Source organism: Macaca mulatta, chromosome 8, assembly GCF_049350105.2.
Source record: "Macaca mulatta isolate MMU2019108-1 chromosome 8, T2T-MMU8v2.0, whole genome shotgun sequence".
Taxonomy (NCBI): Eukaryota; Metazoa; Chordata; class Mammalia; order Primates; family Cercopithecidae; genus Macaca; species Macaca mulatta.
Genome location: NC_133413.1, coordinates 71,761,760 through 71,772,978, shown reverse-complemented (window position 1 = coordinate 71,772,978; position 11,219 = coordinate 71,761,760). Strand labels below are relative to the sequence as shown.

At 47.1% G+C, this 11,219-nt stretch overlaps 1 long non-coding RNA gene across 1 annotated transcript; it reads right to left on the bottom strand.

Annotated features, from left to right (window-relative positions):
- Positions 1 to 355: 355 nt before the first annotated feature.
- LOC144330537 (uncharacterized) lies at positions 356 to 7,694 on the bottom strand. Its single transcript, XR_013396833.1, has 3 exons — positions 6,787 to 7,694; positions 4,297 to 4,451; positions 356 to 2,617 (listed from the first exon to the last, which is right to left on the bottom strand). It is a non-coding gene; the product is annotated as an uncharacterized LOC144330537 (long non-coding RNA).
- Between the last annotated feature and the right edge of the window lie 3,525 nt (positions 7,695 to 11,219).

Below are 11,219 nucleotides of genomic sequence, written 5' to 3'. Positions count from 1 at the left end.
GGAGTATCTCAGAAAACAGGATCAGAGCCAATAGAGCCCTGTTCAAAATAAAAGCAGACTCTCTAAGACCATCGTATGGTAGAGGGGGCTGACTCTGGAACTACATCAGCAGCAGAGACTGGACAACCACCTGTCCTATGCTGGGGAGTGGAGTCAAGTATCAAATGAAATATAGAATAAGATGAGCAAAATGCTATCCAATCCTGATATTCTGTACAAAAGTTAATTAAAATAAGTGAATAAGTCAAGTATTATTTGTGACTTGGGCTTCACAAAAGAGCCTTGTGAGAGTAAGTGATACTCAACTCATATGATATCTATTTTTACATATTCATCTCCAGGAAAAGTGGAGCAAGGATGGAGAGAGAGAGAGAATTAATGTTCACTGTTGGCCTATAGGCCCACATGTAAAATATATATACATAAGCCAATATATTGGTCAACAGGGCTGTATTCAACTGATAGATAAATATAGAAATATGTCTGTGTATGCACATAACATACACACACACACAAGACACACATATATTCCATTTGCCAAATGCTGTAACTTTTCTTAAGTGAGTTTGTATACAACTGAGGTTATAGGGTAGGCTCCATTTGTCTCAATGTTTATTTTATGGCCTTTTGACCACGCAAAGCAGGAGAAGGACAAGAAAGAAAAGAAAAAGGAGGAGGAGAAGCAGAAGAGGATGAGAAAAGGTAAGTTAATATGGAGGACCTAGAGGGCTGCAGGCATTTTACACACATTATTATACTTTATATGTATTTGCATTCATGGTGAGTAAGCCATTATTACACCCATTTAGATGAGTTCAGATAAGCGCCGTTAAGTGAAATAATAAAATTAGTAAAAGGCAGAGCTGTGTTTCAGACCCAGTTCCGTCTGATCACAAGTCTCTGCTCTTTCCTCACCATTCCCTTAGTAACAAGGAGAGAGGTGCCTGACTCAGTTAAGGTCCAACCACTGTACTATGTCACCACTGACACATGTTTAACCAACAGGAATTTTTTTCAAGATATTTTAATTAAAAACAAATTAAAGTACGTATTCCTGAATATGCTTTGGGTTCTTCAACTAGTTACAGGCATTTCCTTTGCCAGTGCCAGGTAGGAATCTGACTCAACCAGCCAAGTGTAGCACTTCTAAGAGGACGGAAGAAATGCTTCCCTCCACTCTAAATCTCTTAGCGGAGGGTAATTTATGGTCTTCATGATCATCAAATGAGACGGCTTTCATTTACACCAAGTCCATGAGTGCGGGTGAAATTGGGGTTTTGAGGGTAACCATCCAGAGGAAGCAATCAATACTATCTGTGAAGAAATAAAGCACGCTGGGGAACAGCAAAGATTCTGCTTTTGTAGCTGCAAGGAACCTTCGCCCAAGGATAAAATCATTATTTAATGGGGCTGAAGGAAGGGGACCTCACAGTGACGGCCTCCTGCTAACCCAGCCCTCCCAGCTCTCTTGCTGCTCTCTTTCTGGTCTCCATGCAATGCGCCCTTCTAGAAGGACTTCTCTTTAGCAGCTTGGGGTCCATGGCGGAGATGCAAGACCTCCGCTGAGGGCCAGCTCAGACTCTGGAACATGGCTCAGCCTCCACAGTGTGGAAGCAGGAAATAGAGACAAAAAGACTTCCTCCCTTCTGGCCAGACAGAGAGGATCCAGGACCAGGTGTAGCCTCGTGCTGCGCCCAGGAATCTGCGACAGCACGAGACAGAGCCGGCAAGGAAGATGGCGAGGCCTCAGAGGGTCAACTGAGACCGTGAAGGACAAAGAAAACTCCAAACATTCCTCCCAGCTCTCCTGATAAACAGAACCGACGTGGAAGCAGACCCAGACCACTGAGGGGAAGCGCGAGCCTGGCAGCCCTCTCTGGCGCCCTCCCCGTGCCTCCCCCTGCAGCAGGGCTGTCGCCTTCCACCTGGCCCCAGCGGGCTGGAAATGCGCCTGCGCCCTCCCTTCTCCACAGGCCCTGGGTCCTGAGATCCCCGCCCCCGGCCTTGGCTCGGTCCCCTGACGCGCCTCCCGCTGCTGGTGGCGCCACCACTTTCTGCCCTGGGGAGGTCCCCGGCTCCTGCCCACAGACAAAGCCATCTTAAAGCGCGGAGAAGGTGACATCGGCAGATAAGACGCTAATTGACAACTCATTTTCATTCTGCGGAACAGAATTGTTTCATTTTTTCACTCCTATCACCTGCTTATTTTCGGCAGCCCACACCCGGCAGAAAGAGTTCCCAGGGGAGTCGTTTGAAAGGCTGGAGCCGCCACGGAGCTGGGGTCCTGCGGCTCCGCTGCCCCCGCGGCGCCTCGTGGGCGCTCCCTCGTTCGTGTCTCAATGCTGCCCTCTGCTGGCCGTCGGCGCCACAGGCAGCGCCAGGCGATAAGCCCCCTCACTGGCCGCGTGCGTTGTGAGGAGGGCAGAGCGCTCCGGCAGAGGCAGAGGTCAAGGGCGGCGCAGCAGAAACTCGCCTCCTTTGAGGGCAGTCAGGAGAGGCAAGGATGTTCAGTTACTCTTCCCGCAGCGCGGCTGCTTCTAGCAGTTCTCGAGGCACCAGTGCACCAGGAGCAAGGAGAAGCCATTGTTGCCAATGACGTTCCTCTCCTGCAAGAGATCTGGTGTGGAACAAAGATATGTGTGAGACAGAGATACTATATTTACAACCGGGAAAGAGCGAGTCAACGCCTGGTAGTACAAAGGCCAGAGCTGGGGAGAATGCAAGATTTCCAGCTTCAGGGTCCAAGGACAGACTACCCTTTCCCCATGAGATGTGACGCCCAGCTCTGTGGAGCACTCCCAGAGATAACTCAGCCCTTCCTGGGAGCCTGCTGCTCTCCCCGCTCTCTGGCTCAGTCCATGACACCATTCTTCAGACCACTGCCAGCGCCAGACTCCTGGGGACCCACTGGACCCCTGGACCCCCACCCTCACCCCGTGTTCATTCATTCCTGCTTCTGATCAGCCTCCCTGCCCCCCATCTCCCCTTCCCAAGCCCATCCTCCCCTCCGTGCCAGAGGGAGCTGTATTAAATGATTCAATTACAGTGAAGCGCTTAAAACAGTGCCTGGCACGTGGTAAGCACTCAAGATATTTTAGCTAGAAATTTAGCTAAGTCTGATCAACCACCCTCTGCCCCTGCCGAGTGGACACTTCTAGGGGCTTCCCATTCATTTGATAAAATTAGCAGGCCACAGCCTAACTCAGCTTGATGTTCAAACATTCTCTCAAACTGCACAGAGGAACAATGTAATTTTCCGGGGTTCTCAGGAACACAGCCTGTGTGTATTCTCTCTGTTGTTGGTAATACTGGCTCCTTAGCTAACATCTGCTTACCTCTTCACCTATTTAATTATCTTTTGAGACTCAAACCTTCCTGAAGGTATCCTCCCTTCCTGCCGGCACACTGAACCCATCTTGTCGACTTAGGCCTCCTCTTCTGCATTCCCCAAATCCTCTATTCTTCATTATAACTTTCGGAGTCTACTCTCCAGGTCTGAGCTTCTTGACTTGCAGGACTGTCTCATTCATCCTTCTGTCCCCTGTAACTAGCACAGTACCTGGATCCTGTATGTCAGACCCTCCACCTGTTCATTGCACGAGTGAATGAATGGAGGCAGGAGAGAACGCATCCATGAAAGGAGGTCCCAGAAGCACCTATCAGCCCTAAGGTGCACCTCCATACGCCTGCCAGCGGGACAGTCCTGTGGCTTAATCGGCTCCTTTGTGGACTGGAAAGGGCAAAGCATGAGCATCCGGGAGGCCTTGCCCTGTCAAGTTCACCAGGAGCATCAGTTTCTTTAATTAGATGGTAATGGCAACATCGAGCCTGGCTACGTTGGAAAGGGGAAGTTATTATTGGAGGAGGAAAGGAAAGAGTAATTCTGAAGACTTGAGAACATACCAGAGAAACAGTCTGACAAGAGTGTAAGACTTGAGACTCAAGAGGGCAACATGAAGACACTTGGCACTTGAGGAAAGGAGACTGGGAAAGCGTAATAGATGGCTTAGAGGAGAGGAAAATCAACTGAGTAGGTGTTATGTATCAAGTGCTTCTTACATCCCTTCTACGCCTCATGGAAACTGAAGAAGACATGTATTAGCCCCATTTTCTAAATGGAAAAACAGGTGCTCAGATGGATTTGGTTCCATACCTAAGGTCACACAGCTACCAAGTGATAGCACCAAGATTCAAACTCAGGCTCTGTGACTTCCAAGCCCATGTTTTCTCCCTCCACGAATGTTTACTCTGCTGTGAGAAGTAAAGCAAAAGCACCTGGCACCAGCGGGCACTCACCTCCTACCTCTGGGGAAAGTGATTCAGACTTTCCTAAGGTCATTTCCCCTCCATCTTAACTGGGAGTCCTGGTGGAGTTTTGTGTCTCTGAAATGCACCCCATTGAATGTCTTCTATAACGCAGCCCGCTGCGTAGCTCCTAGCCCAGTCAAGCCCTAGATAGAGTAAGAATCCATTATTGAAGAGCTTCATTTCCCATTTTATACAGAAGACACCCGCTTTCATACACTCCATTGTACTTGGAGAAGTGGGATGCTTCCTCATTGATCACCTTCTCTTCCATTACGCCACACTTCATCAGGAGCCAGTGGGATTATACAGCTGTGACTAAAGAGATCTAAATCAATCATCACAATTTCCAGAAAAGAAACCAGAACTCACAGATCACTGCCCTTTGTTTTCTTAACATTTATTTTAACTTCCGGGCTACATGTGCAAGTTTGTTACATCAGTAAGCTTGTGTCATGGGGTTTTGTTTCACAGATTATTTCATCACCCAGGTATTAAGCCTAGTGTCCCTTAGTTATTTTTCCTGATCCTCTCCCTCCTCCCACTCTCCACTCTCCAAAAGGCCCCAGTGTGTGCTGTTCCCTTCTATGTGTCCATGTGTTCTCATCATTTAGCTCCCACATATAAGTGAGAACATGTGATATTTGGTTTTCTATTCCTGCATTAGTTTGCTAAGGATAATGGCCTCCAGCTCCATCCATGTCCTTGCAAAGGACATGATTTCATTCTTTTTTATGGCTGCATAGTACTCTATGGTGTCTGTGTACCACATTTTCTTTATCCAGTCTATCATTGATGGGCATTTAGGTTGATGCCAGGTCTTTGCAATTGAAAAATCACTGCACTTTGATGTTTCAGGAAAACCCAAACCTGTGTTTCAACTTCTGTCACAAAATCCTAGTGTTGCAGTAAGGCTGTCAACAAAGTGTCTAAAGGTAAGAATTTGAGTGTGTCAGTTTCAGCAAGGAAATCACATCTCCAGCCTCCCTTGACATCAAGATCCACTGAATCCCACATGCATCCAATATGATCCTCCAGTGATACTCTTCTCAGCAACAGTTAGAAACTGCAGTCCAGAAACAATGGTTCTCAAACCTTAGCGTACATCACAGTCATTCAGAGGGCCTATTAAAAATACAGACTGTGGGCTTCCACAGTCACCAGAGTTTCTCATCCAGGAAGTCTGGAGAAATCTGAGACTTTGGATTTCTAACCAATTCCCAAGTGATGCTGCTGCCGCTGCTGCCAGGTCCATGCTTTGAGAGCGGCTGCTCCAGAGCAGCCATCACCAGAGAGAGTCAGCCAAAGAGCCCAAGAGAGCACAAGCCCAGTGGGAAGCCCTCTCTGAATGTCCTACAGCCTTCATCTTTTAATGTATGGTAGTCAGCAAAGCAAATGCATCTCTACTAGAGGCTCTTTTCTTTTGTGAGGTGCATTTTTAGCACAACGTCTTCAAGCTTCTACTCACCAATTCTGCACGGCAAAAGATATCAAAGGCCCCCAGATCAGATAGGGTTCATATGGCTCAAGTGACAGAAAGCCAGGCTCCAACTGACTTCAGAAAAATAAAACAAATATATTGGTTCCGGAAGTGAGGTGTCCAGTCTTGGCTTCAGCAGGGCTCACATGATGTCACCTGACCTGATTTCTCCTTCTCAATCTCTCCTTTCTCTTGCTCTTATCCCTGCTTTCTCTCCTCTCTCCCTTGCTCCATCATCAAACCTTCTTCACTTGGGTGTGAAGATGGTCACGGAAGCCACAGGCCTGGAAAAACCCTACATTAAAATCATCCCCAGCACAATCTCATGGCTTCTCATTGCTTCTCATTGACGCACATGGAATCAAGTGCTCAGCCCTGAACCAACTCCTACAGGCAGGAAAAAGCAATGCTATGGATAGGCCTAAATCAAATGCTCCATTCTTGTTCCCAAGACAAGTCACAGGGGCTTGGAAGGGGACAAGGGTGCTAACAACAGGTCTTGCCAAGCCATCAGGCACCACCACCATGCATAGTCGCCAAGTCCAAAAGCTGCCTTTCAGCCCAGATCTCTCGTGGCTGCCCTGTAGCATTTTCCTCTCTTCTGCTTGGAACTCTTTTCTCTTTTTGGCTTTCTAGATCAGATACTTTCCTTGAACTGTTCCTGTTTCCATCTCCTTTTTAGGATTTTCTTCTTGTGCCACTCAAAGCCTTGTGTGTGCCATGGATTTTTCCTTCTGCCTCATCTCAGTCATGCGTTTTCCATGAGCTGTACCATCCATTCTCTTGTCTTCAATACCACCCTAAATCTGTGAATTCCCAAGTTTGTATCTCTATCTGTGGTCAGCAGGTTAAAACTACCCTCTCCCCAGCAAGGATGTCTACATCCTAATTTCCAGAACTTGTGATTGAGTTGTGTTACATAGCAGAGGGGAATTTAGGTTGCTAATGACATTAAGGCTGTGCATCAACTGGCCTGAGATGGAGAGATTTTCCTGGCTTACCTGGGTGGGCTCAGTGTAACCACAAGGGTCCTTAAATGTGGAAGAGGAGGCAGAAGAGTGAATGTCAGAGTCATTGTGATGTGAGGAAAACTCAATCCTCATTTCTGGCTTTAAAGGTGGAGAAGGAGCTGCAAGCGAAGGAATTCAGGCAGCCTCTGGAACTGCAAAAAGGCAAGAGAATGGATTCTCCCCTAGAGCATCCAGAAAGGCCCTGCTGACTCCCTGTTCCTATGTTCCAATACAACTTTATAAACACTGACATTTGGATTTCATAAAATTATTACATGTTTTGAGATATTCTTTTGATTTGTTTTTTAACATTTAGAATTTTTAAAATTATTCTTAGCTCACTGGTCAAACAAAAACAGGTGACTGGTCAGATCTGGCCACTGGGCGCAGGCCTGCTGACACCACCCTAAAGCCACACTCAGCAAGGCCATATGCTCAGGCTTTGAGGCGCACCTGGCACTTGAGCCCCACTGAGGCGCTGGAGGGCGGGGGTCTTCCATCTCATCCTCTGTATGGAGCATGTGCTGAGCAGAATGGAGTGAGCAACACTTTTCAAACTGTCCATTTCTTTCTCTGTGTCTCTGTTTGCTGACTGTGTGTCCTTAGATTTGAGTAAATGAATTACGTGAATGACAGGGGGCTCTCCACTATACACCCAGCTGCCTGCTGTACATCTCCACCTGAACATCTCATAAGCATCTCAAACGCACTGGGTCTAAAACTAACTCCATGGAGCTCATTCTGTCTATCTTTTCCCTCTCCACCTCTTATACCCAACCATTCTCAATCAAAAACGAAGAACCTTCTCCTGTATACCTTACCCTGGTTGTTAGCACCACAATTCACCCTGTCACCCAATTTGGAGCTCTAGAGCTATGATTTCTCTTTTCTCCGTCATATTTCCCAGGAACCATGAGATCTTGTTTTTGTCTTGTTATATCACAGAAGTGCCGTTGAACTACCCCAGGACCCATGCCTTCATTCCAGGCTTCATCACCAAGACTCTTCAGCACAATGGCCTCCTAAAACTGACCTTGCAAATCCCAATCTTGCCCCTTCCCAATCCTTCCAATGTATTCTGGCAGAGTAGCATCCTCTGGCAGAGATACACAGCTACGGCTGCCTTGTTCTCCAACCTGAAGCCCCTCAAGGTGCCATTTCATTCACAGGGTAACTTCCCAGCTCCTCAGTGTGACACAAAAGGTCTTTTGATCCAGCCCCTACCTGACTGCCAGCTGCCACTGCTCCCAGCTCACCTCCATAAACAGTCCTAAGGAGCTACTTGCAACTTCCATGTGTTATTCCACACAGCCATGCCTTTGTTATGCCACGGCTTCTTCCCGGACTTCCATACCACTTTGTCGTCTTGGCTACTCTATACCCACTCTTCAAGGCCCCACTCAGCCATCATATCTCCTAGGGAGATTTCCCTGCCCTGCCTCCTTTACCCTCCTGGGCAAAATTGATGACCCCCTCATCTGTGCCCCCTTCATATCTTTTACAACTGTCTATCATGGCCATGTGTTGAATTCCATTGACATCGTTTGCTTTCCTATCTGCCTTCCCTACAGGCTAACTCCTTGAGGGCAATGTCCCCTGGTGTCCCCCGCCAGGCAGAGCATCTGGCCCTTGGTTGATGCTTCCCAGATGCATTTCCAGACTTTGCAGTGGAAGCATGCTGGCTCCTACAGGACTCAGGTGCTGGAAGGTAGTATTGCTCCAATTCAGAATCTCACTGCTTTTCATCATGAAAAGATTAGTGCCGCTCAGGCTTTCAGGCCAGACCCTGTGAGGCCCACCCCACAAAAGCTTCCTCCCACTCTTGGCACAGAGCAGCAATGGTGGTGGCTCATCCCTGTTAGGGGAAACCAAATGCCCCGCTCCACTAATGGCAGGTTGTGTGCATCCTAAGCCACCCCTGTGGTGTTGCTGTACTTATGGGAGTCAGGCATTGTGTCTCAGCAGCGACACTGGGGAATTTCCCCCACTTCATGACTCTGCAGCTCGCCCTGCACCCTGCTTTTAGAACATCTGAGGCTTCATGCGGAAGCCTTGTCACCGCGGAATCCCAGGAGACAGGTTGTTCTCTAGTAAAACCCAACAAATAGCCCTGAACTGTGCCACACAGAGGGGAAATGCCATCAGATGCTGACACCTGTGATGGAAAGAAGGACACAAGACAGGGATTCTCTTTTCCCTTCTACAGTACTGCTTCTTGGGGGCAGGTATCTGACAGACCCTGAAGCCTGCCCCATTCAGCCACCCTCCGAACATCCTGCCCAAAGCTTCAGCCCGCGTTGTCCCCAGGACTTTGTCTCTCCAGCCCCGGGTGCTTTCTGGAAAAGCCTTTCCCGCCAGCCTGGCATGCACAGCTCCTGTGCTTCCTCATGGCCAGGATTCCCCTGCCACAACCCCAGCAACGGTTTTCACCACCAGCAGCTGATCCAGGCTCAGCCTGCGGCTTCCCTCCCACAGAGACCTCAGGCAACAAGACTCGGTCAGTTTAGGGTTGAGTTTTCATATCTTGGTTTCATTAAAAAAACAAAAACAGAAACAAAAATAAAACAACGTTGAATCTCCCTACACGTTAAAGTCAAGGAATCACAGAGCCCTCAGTGCGAATTCATTTTGCAGGTCCAGCTTCATTGCTTCTCTGAGCAGGTGCTGTTGGCATTTTGTGAGAGGTACAAGCCTTTAAGCCTTTTATGTGTGAGTGTCCACATACTGTGGCTCACTTGGCACCCCGATGCCCTCCCAGGAAATGCCAGAGGCACCCCACCCAATCGCTGTGGCAATTGGATGGCCCCTTCCCACACCCACAGGTCTTCTGGGTGTTAGGGGAAGAGCCCCCATTAAGAGTCACCTTCAGGAAATCCCCAAGCACTGAAGTTTATGCAGTTTTCAAAAACAACAGGTCATATTTACTCACCTTTTTCCTGGCTGAGAAAAAGTCTGGTCCACAACGAAAGTAAATTCCCAGAGCCACCATTCTCCTCATCTTCCATTCCCTTGATTAGACTCTTTATTTAAATTTAAAAAAAAAAAGTCTGGACTTTAAAAGACAGCACTCACTTAAATCTTGTTATTTGAGTAGTAATGATTAAAGAAAAAAAATCTGGCCCCTAGAAAAAGAAGTTCTTTGCATTAAATAAACGCTCTTTGGTAAGCAGTATTTCTTCTCTGCCAGCAACAAAGGTTTGGGGATCACGTTTTCCTATGCAATAACCAAGGACAATTTCTCCTGGTTCCCTTTTCTTCCCTACCTTCCAGCCAAAGTCCCGTCCTTCCTCATCTGGTATTCCTTTCAGTGAGTCACACTCCTACTATGCAGACAGAAATGCTCAAACACAATGTACTTCCCAACCCAATATTGTCCCTTGGCCCCAAGCAGTTCATATAATTTGCGAATCAACTCTGCAAAGTCGTCATATATGTGCATTAATTTTCACCTGCGTAACCCCTGCATAATTCGTGCCTTCATCACCTTACGTCTGACCCACTCCAGTCATCTTTTTTCTGTGTTGAATCCATTCTCCTCATTCCTAAAATGCATATGTGCTCAGGGCAGACATCTTTTGTCTCAAAATCCTTTGTAAATCCACAGCTGCAGTGATAATGTCCTAGCCCAGGGCTACAGATAGGAAGAGTATCCCTAGGAGACAATGTTGGCAGGTAAGAGGAGCACATTAGGGTGGTGGCCAGCCACTGAGGATCAGGCACATGATCCTCGCATAGAGCTACCCCCAGATATGCAGATAGGCACCTAGAAAAATAACCTCGAAGTAGAAAAGAGCCCGTGACATCCATGTCTAAAATGGGGGCCCGAACCAAATACTCCTCTAAAATCCCTCCTCACTGTATGAATGAGTAGTGATACTATTATGAGTTGATGAGTCTGGAATTTTAGAACTATCTTAGGCCTCTGCACTGGCATCAATTCTGTAGTGAAAGGAAGGGGTCCAGGTTAAACCCTGAGGAGCCTCAGGCAGCAGTCTTCCAGCTTTCTGAGCCCACCCAGTGTTTCTTCCACTAAGAGTGGAGGGGTGTGGGGCTACTATCACCTGTACATTTCAAACATTTAACTATTTTCAAATAATTAAAAAGTATTAAGACTGGAAACCTCTTAATACTCTTCAGAAAACATTTGCCTTCTGTCACCAAATCAGGCAATTATTTGAATATATGCCTTTTAACTAAATTGTATGTACAAACAAAACAAAACAAAACAAAACAAAACAAATGTTATACTAATTATATTTTAGAAACACATTTTCTTACCCAAGATACCAAGTTATAATTCATTCTGTTGGCTTCTAATCTGTCTGGCTTAAAAGCTCTTTTGATTGATGACAGATAGGTGAACGAATTATATATCCATTCATCCATTTTGTCTCTTTATTAACTGTCCATAAAATGCTTGGCAT